Source organism: Aphelocoma coerulescens, chromosome 2 (genome assembly GCF_041296385.1).
Source record: "Aphelocoma coerulescens isolate FSJ_1873_10779 chromosome 2, UR_Acoe_1.0, whole genome shotgun sequence".
Lineage (NCBI taxonomy): Eukaryota > Metazoa > Chordata > Aves > Passeriformes > Corvidae > Aphelocoma > Aphelocoma coerulescens.
This window is the reverse complement of record NC_091015.1, coordinates 125,569,024-125,579,591: the sequence shown is the minus strand read 5'-3', so window position 1 is coordinate 125,579,591 and position 10,568 is coordinate 125,569,024. Positions and strand designations below refer to the sequence as shown.

Sequence of the window (10,568 nt, the reverse complement as noted above, 5' to 3'; positions counted from 1 at the left end):
TGTTTTCAGATATATTAATTACGCTTCAGAAAAATTAACTACCACTCATATCTTTCCCTCAATTTTTTTACCTGGAACTTTTCATTCTTCTGCTAACAGTTATACACTGCAAGGGCTTCTACCAATAAAAATAATAAGAGTCTGGTATATGTTTTATTATCAAAGGCAGCAAAAATTCTTCTTTTATGTAGAGGAAATAAGCCAGAATCAATAGAGATATAACCTGTTGCCTTTATTAAATCACTGCAACAAGACTTATCATTTGACTTCTACCAAAGTGCAGTCCCCTTTACTGAGATTCTCTGGGTGACTTTTACCAAGGTTTTCTCTGCAGGAAATAGCAGACAAACTCCAGATCTCCAAAAGAATGACAAATAGTATGAAATACAGAGTCTTCCACAAGAATGCCAGGGACTTCATCTCTTATGGACCTGGGAAAGACCAAACAAAATTTACACATGGCCCAAATCCAGACTGGGGTCTGGCATTTGAATCATCCTGGCGTATTTTCAATCCATCTCACCCTATCCTAGGATCTGCTTCCTTTTCTTTAAGTCATTTAAGCTCAAAATGTCTTACTTATACTGTTATATCAGCTGATTTTGAAATTCTTAGCATTCACCAGCAAATCTGGAAACCAGAATTCTCACTTTACATTGTAATTGTGAAATAAAAATTTGAACATTTTAAGTCTATAACGTCAAATTGTCCTGAATCGTTTGTCTTTCGTATTTATTGGCCATTAAGGATTGATGTTGCCCTGTAACTCCTTGCTGATGAACACATTCCTCTGAATGCCTAATTTGTGAGAGATTTACACTGTGCAAACATTATCTACAGAGAGCACTTGATTCTCTCTAAATCAATTAGATATGCCTTTTCAGGCACATGTCTGTTGGAGGCTGACAGAACAGGGTTTTCCTTTTTACCTGAAATGGGGATTCCAAAACCACATCACCTCTGAGAAGCCACGGGGTGGCTTGGAAATAAAATGGTCCTGCAAGGGCAGTCTCCTGTATAATTGAAATGCAATTTAAGGGGTCTTCAGAGGAATTTCTCCAACTCTGGAGGAGGCCAATCAGCAATCTGACCTCCAATAAAGACAACAGAAGGAAGCTCCCTTTGAAAGATAGAGGAAACTTTTTTCTTTGAAAAGCATTCTTGGGTGCTGTCTGCTGATACAGTACAGACTTATCTCCTGAGGTCCAGACAAGCCTGTGTTACTGATTATACCAATATACCTCATGTGGTCCTCACTGCCTTTATCTAAGAATGGGAAAATTCAAGGAGAGCAAGTGACAAACAAAACAGAACCCTACCTAACAGAGAGGTTTATCATTAGAAGTGTTCTCAGAGAAATCTTCCTGCATATATGCATATATTTGGAATTTTACCAGTTTATTGCTCGCTGGAAACCATGAGGCTGTCAACAAAAAAACTGGTATAATGTGTCTATAAACCTATAAACCTGATGGATACATGTACAAGCAGATAATTGTATTTGCAATAATGCATTGTGTGTGCAAAATGAGCATCTGTTCCTACCGGTATGCATGACTTCATGATGTTCAACAAAGGCAAATACTAAGTCCTGCATCTGGGATAGTCTAGAGACCAACTGACTGGAAAGCAGCTTTGCAGAAAAGGACCCAGGATTCCTGGAGGAAAAAATGAACATGAATCAGCAGTGCGTCTTTGCAGCATTAAAAGCCAACCTCATACTGGGCTGTTTTATTAAGAAAATAACCAGCAAGTCAAGGAAGTGATTATTCCTCTCTATTCAGCACTTGTGAGACCACATCTGGAGTACTGCATCCAATTTTGGGACACTGACAAACTGGAGTAAGTAAAGCTGAGGGCCACCAAGGTGGACCAAGGGCTGGAGTACGTGACTTGAGAGGACAGCTGAACAAGCTGGGTTCTTTTGGCCTGGAAAAGGAAGAGCTGAAGGAAAGGGTCTCAACACCATTGTCACAACCTAAATTATTCAACAAGCTTGTATTAGTACACAAAACTCCTCATTACCATGGCTAGCCTGTCTTCCATCTCACATCAGAAAGAAAGTGCATTCTCTGTGAGTACACAATTTGTGGGACAAAGTGACCCACTGCTGGGGCAGAGTCAGACTAAAGAAGACCTGGAGTCAGGCCAACCAGCATGCCTCAAGCAAGCTAGACCAATGCAATAAAATAACCAAATCCATCCAAACTACAGTAAAAACTCCCATGACTCAACCGCCTCCGTAGCCTGTCAGCTCTACCTCCCACCTCCACAGCCCTAACACCGGAGCCTAAGCTGACAGATGCTTCAATTCAAACATTGTGGTTATACTGGCCTCCTCCAAGCCCAAGGCCCAGATCCATGAATCCTGCTTTAATCTGCTCCTGAGAATGTGTGTATTTTTTGGTCAGAATTTTGGTTGTCTATATCTGGAAAGTCTCACCCACAGTCTTGAGCTAACTGAAGGAAGCCAAAGAAAATTCAAGATGTAGTCATAACCAAAGCTGAAATCCTCCCTCAATGTGACCATTCCATATGTATTTGTACACTGTTTATGTGCCTACCAAACCTCCAGGAACTCAATCTTCTCCTTAGTTCATTTATAGGAAAGAGATGAGAAAGATTCCATTTCTACTGAATTCCCCAGACAGAATCTACTGCAGAATACATCATTAATAAAGGATTTTTCTATTTATTTGTTTCACCCAGAGCAGCTGGTCAGTCATGTCTCTCTGGGGCATGTCAACTAATACTTATTATTTCATAAGTCGAACATTTTTGAATAATACTGTCTTGTCCCTTCCATTTGTATTCCATTACATGTGAGTAAGGAATTATGTTTGCATTATACTGTAGAAATTTAAGGGGGAAATATTTATGAAATGTTAGAAAAGGATTGAGCAGTTATAAAAATCCTGATAAACCTTTGTATGAGAGGTTATGTTTCATACTGGTAAAGAAGCAGGCTAAGAATAAATCTGAATCATGGTCATGTGAGGTAAAACTAATGAAAGACAAGCAAGGAAAATTTATTAAAAGCAACAATTAGGGTTTTTTTTCCCCTCACAAATCTCAGAGCAATGGAGTCCCACTGAACTCAGTAAGAATCTATTATTGATTTCAGTGAGAAATGCTGGCACACCAGCCTCATTGTCACAGTTGGAGAAACTGAGACATGAAAACACTAAGTGAGTTGCAGGATATTAGCCAGCAAATGGCAGAGCTGGGAATACTACCCAGCTCCCCTGGAGGCAAATCCATGCGTCATCCACTGCACCACTTCCTCATATTAGAAGACAGCAACACAGCACAAATTCCAGGGATTTTGTTTAATGAGAATGGGAGATGGAGAGATCTGGAGGCTCACCTATAAAGTAGAAGAATGCTGGGCTTGTTTGACTTTATATCCATGTGCCACTACTGACTCTAAAATATGAGCATGCCTTTGCTCAAATGCAACTATAAAGGGAAGAGTCAGAGAATAAGGAAGGATCCCATGAAGAAAATATATTATCCAATTTAATTTAAAAATAAACATATAGCAATGCAGATTCTGTGCACTGAGTCAGGAGTCAAGTTTGCAAGTCATAATTAAATGTGATTTAACTACTGTTTCTGCTAAAGCAGTTGAATCAACTAGTTGGTTGATGTAAAAGGAGTACAAAGCAGGGGTCTTAGTTTAGCATCAGATGCCTAAAAATCCTGTTCTTCACAGATTACTTCTCCTCAGTTTGAAACAGGTGATATCAGGCTCTTTAATAGAAGACATGACTTGTAGCATGATTATTTATGTCTCACCACTGTATGGGTGGCATATCACTTTACTCCTGAGACAGATGCACCAAGTTTGCAGCTCATTCCAACAAGGATATTGTAACCATTTAAAATTATGAATACAAATCTGTTTTCATGGCAAATACTGTTTGATTTTTTCCTCTCACTGGGGTCACTGCTGCACAGGATTTCTTATTTGCCTCCTGTTCTAGGAGGTTCCGCATCCTCAGAAGAACACAAGGTATGGGACAGGACTAAAAGACACCAACCTTTAATTGTCTTGCTGAATGGTTTTGTCCCCAGTACCCAGAATGCCAGTACACGGGCTGAAAAAACGCTATTAGTTGAGAAACTGGCCAAGCACATGCTAGTCCCAGGTCCCAGGAGTCCTCTCCCTTTGGGCAGCTGGCCATGCTCCTGGTAGGTGTCCCCATGTACTGGGAGAAGAGCAGAGGCACTGCTGACACTGGCTCGGAACAGACCCGGCCCCAGTGTTCAGTGTGGCTGATGGCTCTGCTCACTTAGTTATGACTACCTGTGCAGCACATTTTTCCCAGGTTTCAAATCACTTCACCAAGCTGACTGCTACACATTATTATTGTGATGGGTTTGTGAAAAAGAAGAGAGCGGTTATGGCCAAGACTTTCTGAGATGGTTGCTAATTTCAAGTGATTCAAATTGAAGGACATGGTAAATCTTTAATATGTTACCTCATGTGAATGGCAGAGCAGCAAGAAGATTATAGGATTCATATCTTACAGCTCAGCAACCTTTCAGATGGACCACACCATGATCCAGGGGCAGAAAATTCCTGCTCTTCATTTCACTTCAAACCTTCTGACTTTGTTGATTTAATACAAACATAATCATCTTCATGACTGTTAATGGGAAATAAGTTTTACTGATGCTTCAGACTATGAACATTTCAAACATTTCCTCTGAATTTAATATTTGAAATCCTTCAGCAAACACTTTCTTCTTAATGACATTTTACTCACTACAGCATTCACACCTACCAGGAGATTCACTTCTGGACTGGGTTTGGCTTTATTGTTTTGATTTTTAAAAAAAAACCTTGCCATCCTGCAGCTGTGTAATATGTGACAATAGAGAGTGATAAACACTGCACAGCTGAAGCTGAAAACAAGTTGAGTTAATGGAATGAAGTGAAGGTGATGACACATTTTTTTAACACAGAAAGTCACGAGATATTTTAAACAATATGTTTTAAACATATAAAAAAAAAGAAATCCTTCATTTTTCCCTAAAGATTCTCTGGTGGAAAATTAATTCCCACTGGAGAATACATAACAAAAAAAATTCCTAACCTCTATTTAATGACTTCATGAATTCACACAAAGTGGGATAACATTTATGCTTCTAAAATCCCTGTGAGGTAGCAGTCTTCCATTCTGCTTGCTAAAATCCTCTCTATTCATGGTGGCTGCTGGAAATTAAAGAGTTAAAATGGAGACCACTGGAAAAGAGTAAAGCATCTGTTACATGCAGCACATTACTTTCTCACTGGGCTTCCCATGGGCCAGTGAAGTTTGGGAACCACTTCTGTAAAGGAAATGTATATGGTGTCAAATTATTGACAGTCCTGTGTGTCAGCTCCATCTCTGCAACTGATTAGCCCCAGAATGACTTTGGCCTCACATAGTTTCTTACACACATTATTTAGTCAGGCTTCAAAACTTAAGTAGGCAACACTGCTATTCCCAGTTTACAGATTCCTAAGTGCAACAGGGTTAACAGCTACTGCAAGGGGACACATTAAAGGAGCATCAGGAGCTGGAATAAAATTCAGTCTCCCAACCCTTGCCCACTTAACTATAATGTCCACAGACTAAACCACTTAGATTAAAAAATAAAAATAAAAATTAAGCTCCTTCTCTGAAACCAGGTCCCCTGAAGCCATTTCTGCTGCCTAAGTAAGCATTGTAATTTTTAGAGCTACTGTGCACCTGCAGCTTCCAAATAGTTTCCAAAGGTCACCTACTTATCCTAATTTTTCCAAGCCTCAATTTCTTAAATCTTTCAAAACATGGAAAGAATAGCAACCTGTCTCCCAGTTTTCCTGCCCACTTAGGTCAATAAGACACTTTTCTTTTACTTCAGTAGCTGTAAGTCTTCCCTCCCATGTTTTTTTCCTTCAGTTTTGGAGAGCAATTGTCTCAGGGTGGACAAATGTCTGCTTCAAGAGAAACTGTTGTGCTGAGAATCACTATCTAATCATTACCACCCATGCACTACACAATGCAAACAGTAAAAATGACAAGCAAATGAAACAGCATAAAACTAAAGAAAAAGAAAACAGTACAATTGCCCTAACAGCAATGGCTGGAAATTCATCTTGGAAGCCTTAACTGCTCCTGTGGCACAGAAGCTAGGAGGGATTGTTCTGTGCCACGATGGCATTGCCCAATAACCCATTCTGTTAAAACTAACAGAGCTGGCTAAACTATCCTGCCTTGTGTTCTCTTTTAATTGATTGTTTAGTTTAAAGGGAGGATAAAAAAGGCTGGCTGGCTCAATTCCCTGCTGCTATGGCAGGAAAAAAAGTACTGATCAGAATATTTCTCTGCAGAATGAAATGTGCATCTCCTGGGCTTTTTGCAATAGCAAAACAAGTTTACATTTCTGTCTCTAATATGATTCTGTCCTCTCAGTCATTAACAGTTCCTTGATCCCTTCTCTTATTCCTGGTCCCTTTATCTTATTTATTGAAACTTGTAATATAAACAGCATTTCTTCACCTACTGTCTTTTTTAATTGTTGGTTGTCTGGAAAATGGCACCAGCGCAAAGTTTCAAGGCATTTCTTCTTCACAGCAGTGCTGTTTCATTCACATGTGATACTCTCAGACACCAGCTATCACTTGGGGCTATCAGGGGCAACTTTGGGAGCCAGACACTGGGTCAGTGTAAATGAACACAGCACAGTGTGACCTCAGGAGCATCGGGCAGATTCGCACAAGGCTGAGGATCTGACCATGTGACTGTTTCCAGCTAAAATTACATTCCCCCACCACACACTGGAAAATTAGAGACTGCAGATCTTTCTAAACATGCTCATGGATGTAGAAAACCCTTTCATAAGGTAGGGAGGGCAGAGGAGGAGAGGTTTCTTCTGCAAGGCAGCATAGGATGGGATTGGAAGTGCCAGCACTTTTGCCCCCTCGTTGTCACATTCCTTTCCCAGGCCCGGACGATGAGGCAGCCTGTGAGCCGCAGTGGCTGGGAAGGATTGCACTGCTGAACAGGGACAGGAAAGGGAATGTGGTTTCCTGAAAGGTTTCCAGCAAGTACATGGGAATGGAGCGCTTGAAAGAGACATGGAGCTGGAAGCACTTCCCTTCTGAGAAACACTTCCAATCTATTCCCAGGGCCAAACGTAATAACAGCTCTGACAGTATTATTACAAGGGGGAAAAAAGTCATTCTTTCAGCTTGCTGCTGTGATTTCTCCATTTTTAAACCACACCTTCTCTGAGACCTGGAAGTCATGTGGTTTAACACACAAGCCTGCTCACAAGGGATGCTTCTTGGGCTCCTCTACCACCACTTATCACCAACTCTTTCTGAAGGTGCCAGGAATGCTTCTGGCAACAAAGAAAATTAACTTATAGTTATGTTTTTCTGCTTAGGTCCCTCTCTTGATTTATGTGGAATACATTCACACAAATTGTCTGCAATACATGCTTTTTCCTGTCAGTCATGAGCCAGTATCTAGACAAGAGGGAAAATTCTGCATGAAAAACATCTATTTTGCCAATTGATGTAGCAAACTTTGGTAGAATCCTTCTATAGCTGCAAACTGTCTCCCTTTCTCCACTTAATACACTACATTGCACAAAAAATTAAAAGAAACTATTTGAAGCATCTCCCTAAACAAGGTGATAGGAGAATACACTTACAAGAGAATACACTAACAGACTTGTGCTAAATATTCAGACTATCTCTAAAAGGGTTAGGAAATAACTTATGAAGGAAGAAATGAAAAAGCAAAAGCTGCAGGGACCCGGTTTCTCGTTTACCATCCAGGAATATGCTGGAATATGCACAGAAGAGTTACAAAACAAGTGCTGTTGACAGCACAAAGGGGGAAATATAGCCATTAGAAACAGTATAAATTGTACTGGCATGAATAATGCTTCTCCCCAGACTTCATTCTAGAAAAAAAAAGGGTGGCATTAATTCAGCAACCTCTGTGTCTAAATAGGTTCAGTTAAATTGGTACCATTTTTGTTTAGATAAGGCCTCAGACTCACTGACTCTCTGGAACCCCCTCTTAGTCTTACCTCTAACCACTTTTTCCAGCCCATGGTAGGGAAAAATGTACCACAGAAGGCAGAGCCAGACACCAGCAGTATCATAAGGGCCTCAACCAACAGTGTCTCAGCAAACACTGGGCCAGAATCCACCCTCACACAGTGAGCAATTCATTTGTTTGGGACTACTTAAAGAGGCAACTTTTAAACTGCCAGCTTACTGACACCTGACAGCCATCAGCCTGCAGTGCCTAAGCTGCTATAAAACATGAGTCAGTCAATGAATTACATGATGTTTGGAAAATAATAGTAATTTAGAACATTCTTTTCACATTTCTGTGTATGCATCATTTAATCTCGTGGGTGTTTTGGTTTTGGGGTTTTTTTATTATTATCATTTTAACTAAGCATATGAAAGGAATAAGAACACAAAAGTTCTTATCAGTATCAGGAAAAAGTTAAAGATCTTTTTTTACAGGGTTATATTCATATTTTAGGTAAGGACAGGAATCTCTTTTGAATTTTTTTGAGAAAAAAAATCCCTTTTTTTTTTGAGAAAATATAGGCCTAACTATACAGTCAAATTTTATCCCTTAAAATTTAAAATACAAGATTATGAAGAGTTGATGGCAAATTTTATCTGATGTTAGAAGTTCAGGTAACAACTGAGAAAGCTATTTCTGTGGTATTTCTGGGGTTGTAGCTAATTCAAACATCCACACACTTCACAGCCTCATTTCCATAGAATTTATTTTCTCAGGAGACAAATACACTGCACTTTGGATGAGAGTTTCTTCTTTCAATTTGTTTCTTTCAGTCAAATAGAAACAGCGAAGAAATCAAAGATTCATAATAAGATATTGAAAATACTCTCCTAAGCCAAAGAACTCCTAAACTGCAGTAAATTTATGCAAAAGACTGTATAAATATGCCTTAGAACACACATAATCTTGCAGTCAGAGGTGAGTGGATATGAGACACCTAAATGAAAAAGTTTGGCCAAAAAAAAGTGCCTAAACTTAAGGATGGCTAAAGTCACTGGAACCCTTCTTACTTGATGTGAAATACACTAGGCTGCAGGAGATTACTTCTACAAAAGTGCAAGATTGCCAGAATCTGCGTTGATAAACAATTTATTCCTGAACTCAGACATGATTTAGAAACATGGTTTCTAGTTTGCATCCTGCAAGGAAAGAAATTCAACAAGTGCTTTCAGGACAAGCTCAGCACACACTGATAAACTGAGGACTCCACAAAAAGTCAGTTGTGGACACTGCATTTAAATGAATCAGGAAGAGGAAATTGCATCATTGATATCTTTGTGCTTCTCATTCAATACCAGGTTAATAATACACACACTTGGGCATGGAAGCCCAATAGAGGACCCTAAGCACTAAGCAACAGACTCACACTGCTTTTTCCTCACTTTGGTTTGATGAATCTCATGGTCCTTGCAAGCAGCAAACAAGTGCACCAAACAGTGGCACAAACAAGAAACTACTCTGGGTCATCCCATCTTGCACAGGGTAGAAGGACACCTGGGGGAGAGCCTAAGAGGAGGATTTGATTCCTCCCTCCTCCACAGAGACTAAGGAGAAGATGGAGCCCATGTCTACCCCATTCAGACAAGCACTCTAATCTGCAGGCCTTCCCTCTGCTTACACTGTGGAAGAGAAGTTACCCACTTGCTTTTGCACACTTCAAAGAGGATGCTGGGCTCTGGATCATGGCTAGATAGAGGAATCTTCCCACAAACCCTGCTGAGGCTTGGTGATGGCTGTGACTTCAGGCACATCCTAGCTAAAGTTCAGTGCTTCCTCCTGGCTCACTCTAGACATCTGGCTATTCACTGTGAGGGTTTTCCGACTCATCCCTATGAATCACCACTTTTTGGTGTACAGTCTAGTGCACTCAAACTGATGGTTTCCCATCTGGTGAAAAGACTGCTGAGCTCATCAGACACAGCATTACTTAACAATGCAAGTTACAAACAAACTGTTCTGGATCAGTAAGCACCTCTTCACATTTGCCTTGCTTTCTGACTGACTCCTTTCCTGATGAAAAGGCACTGGAATGGCATGCTATTGGCGTCCTCTGTTTTATTAGTATGACGGTCCTTGTGTACGTCAACAAGAGATTTACATGGCAGGCCAGCACGACACTGACATTCTGAATCACCAGCAATCCCATCTGGTTCTTGCAGGGTCTCATAAAAGCAGCATGTATGCCCATAAACCCAGAAACGCCATCAGCACCATGGAGGAAGTTCCCTCTCAGGCAGAGTTACCTTCATGTGATCTTCAGGGCTGCATTTTCATCAAACCAGGCTCAACAATTCTGACAGTGCAGCCTGTGCACAAACCAGAGGAAGAGAACTAGAGGACAAGCCATCAATAACCATAAAATGCAAGATTAGGTAACCAAGCAGCAACTAACTTGACCAAGTTTAGGAAATTTATGTCATCCACTTTGATGTCATATTTGAATATTTCCTAAAGTCCTCTATAGTTCTACTTCAGCTC

At 40.3% G+C, this 10,568-nt stretch overlaps 1 long non-coding RNA gene across 1 annotated transcript in view; it reads right to left on the bottom strand.

Annotated features, from left to right (window-relative positions):
- Positions 1–294: 294 nt before the first annotated feature.
- LOC138105087 (uncharacterized) overlaps positions 295–10,568 on the bottom strand; it is a 74,200-nt gene continuing 63,926 nt past the window's right edge. The window contains exons 3-4 of the long non-coding RNA XR_011148378.1: positions 1,546–1,658; positions 295–431 (exon numbers count right to left, since the gene is read on the bottom strand). This is a non-coding gene — a long non-coding RNA (uncharacterized lncRNA). The remainder of the gene's footprint in view (positions 432–1,545; positions 1,659–10,568) is intronic.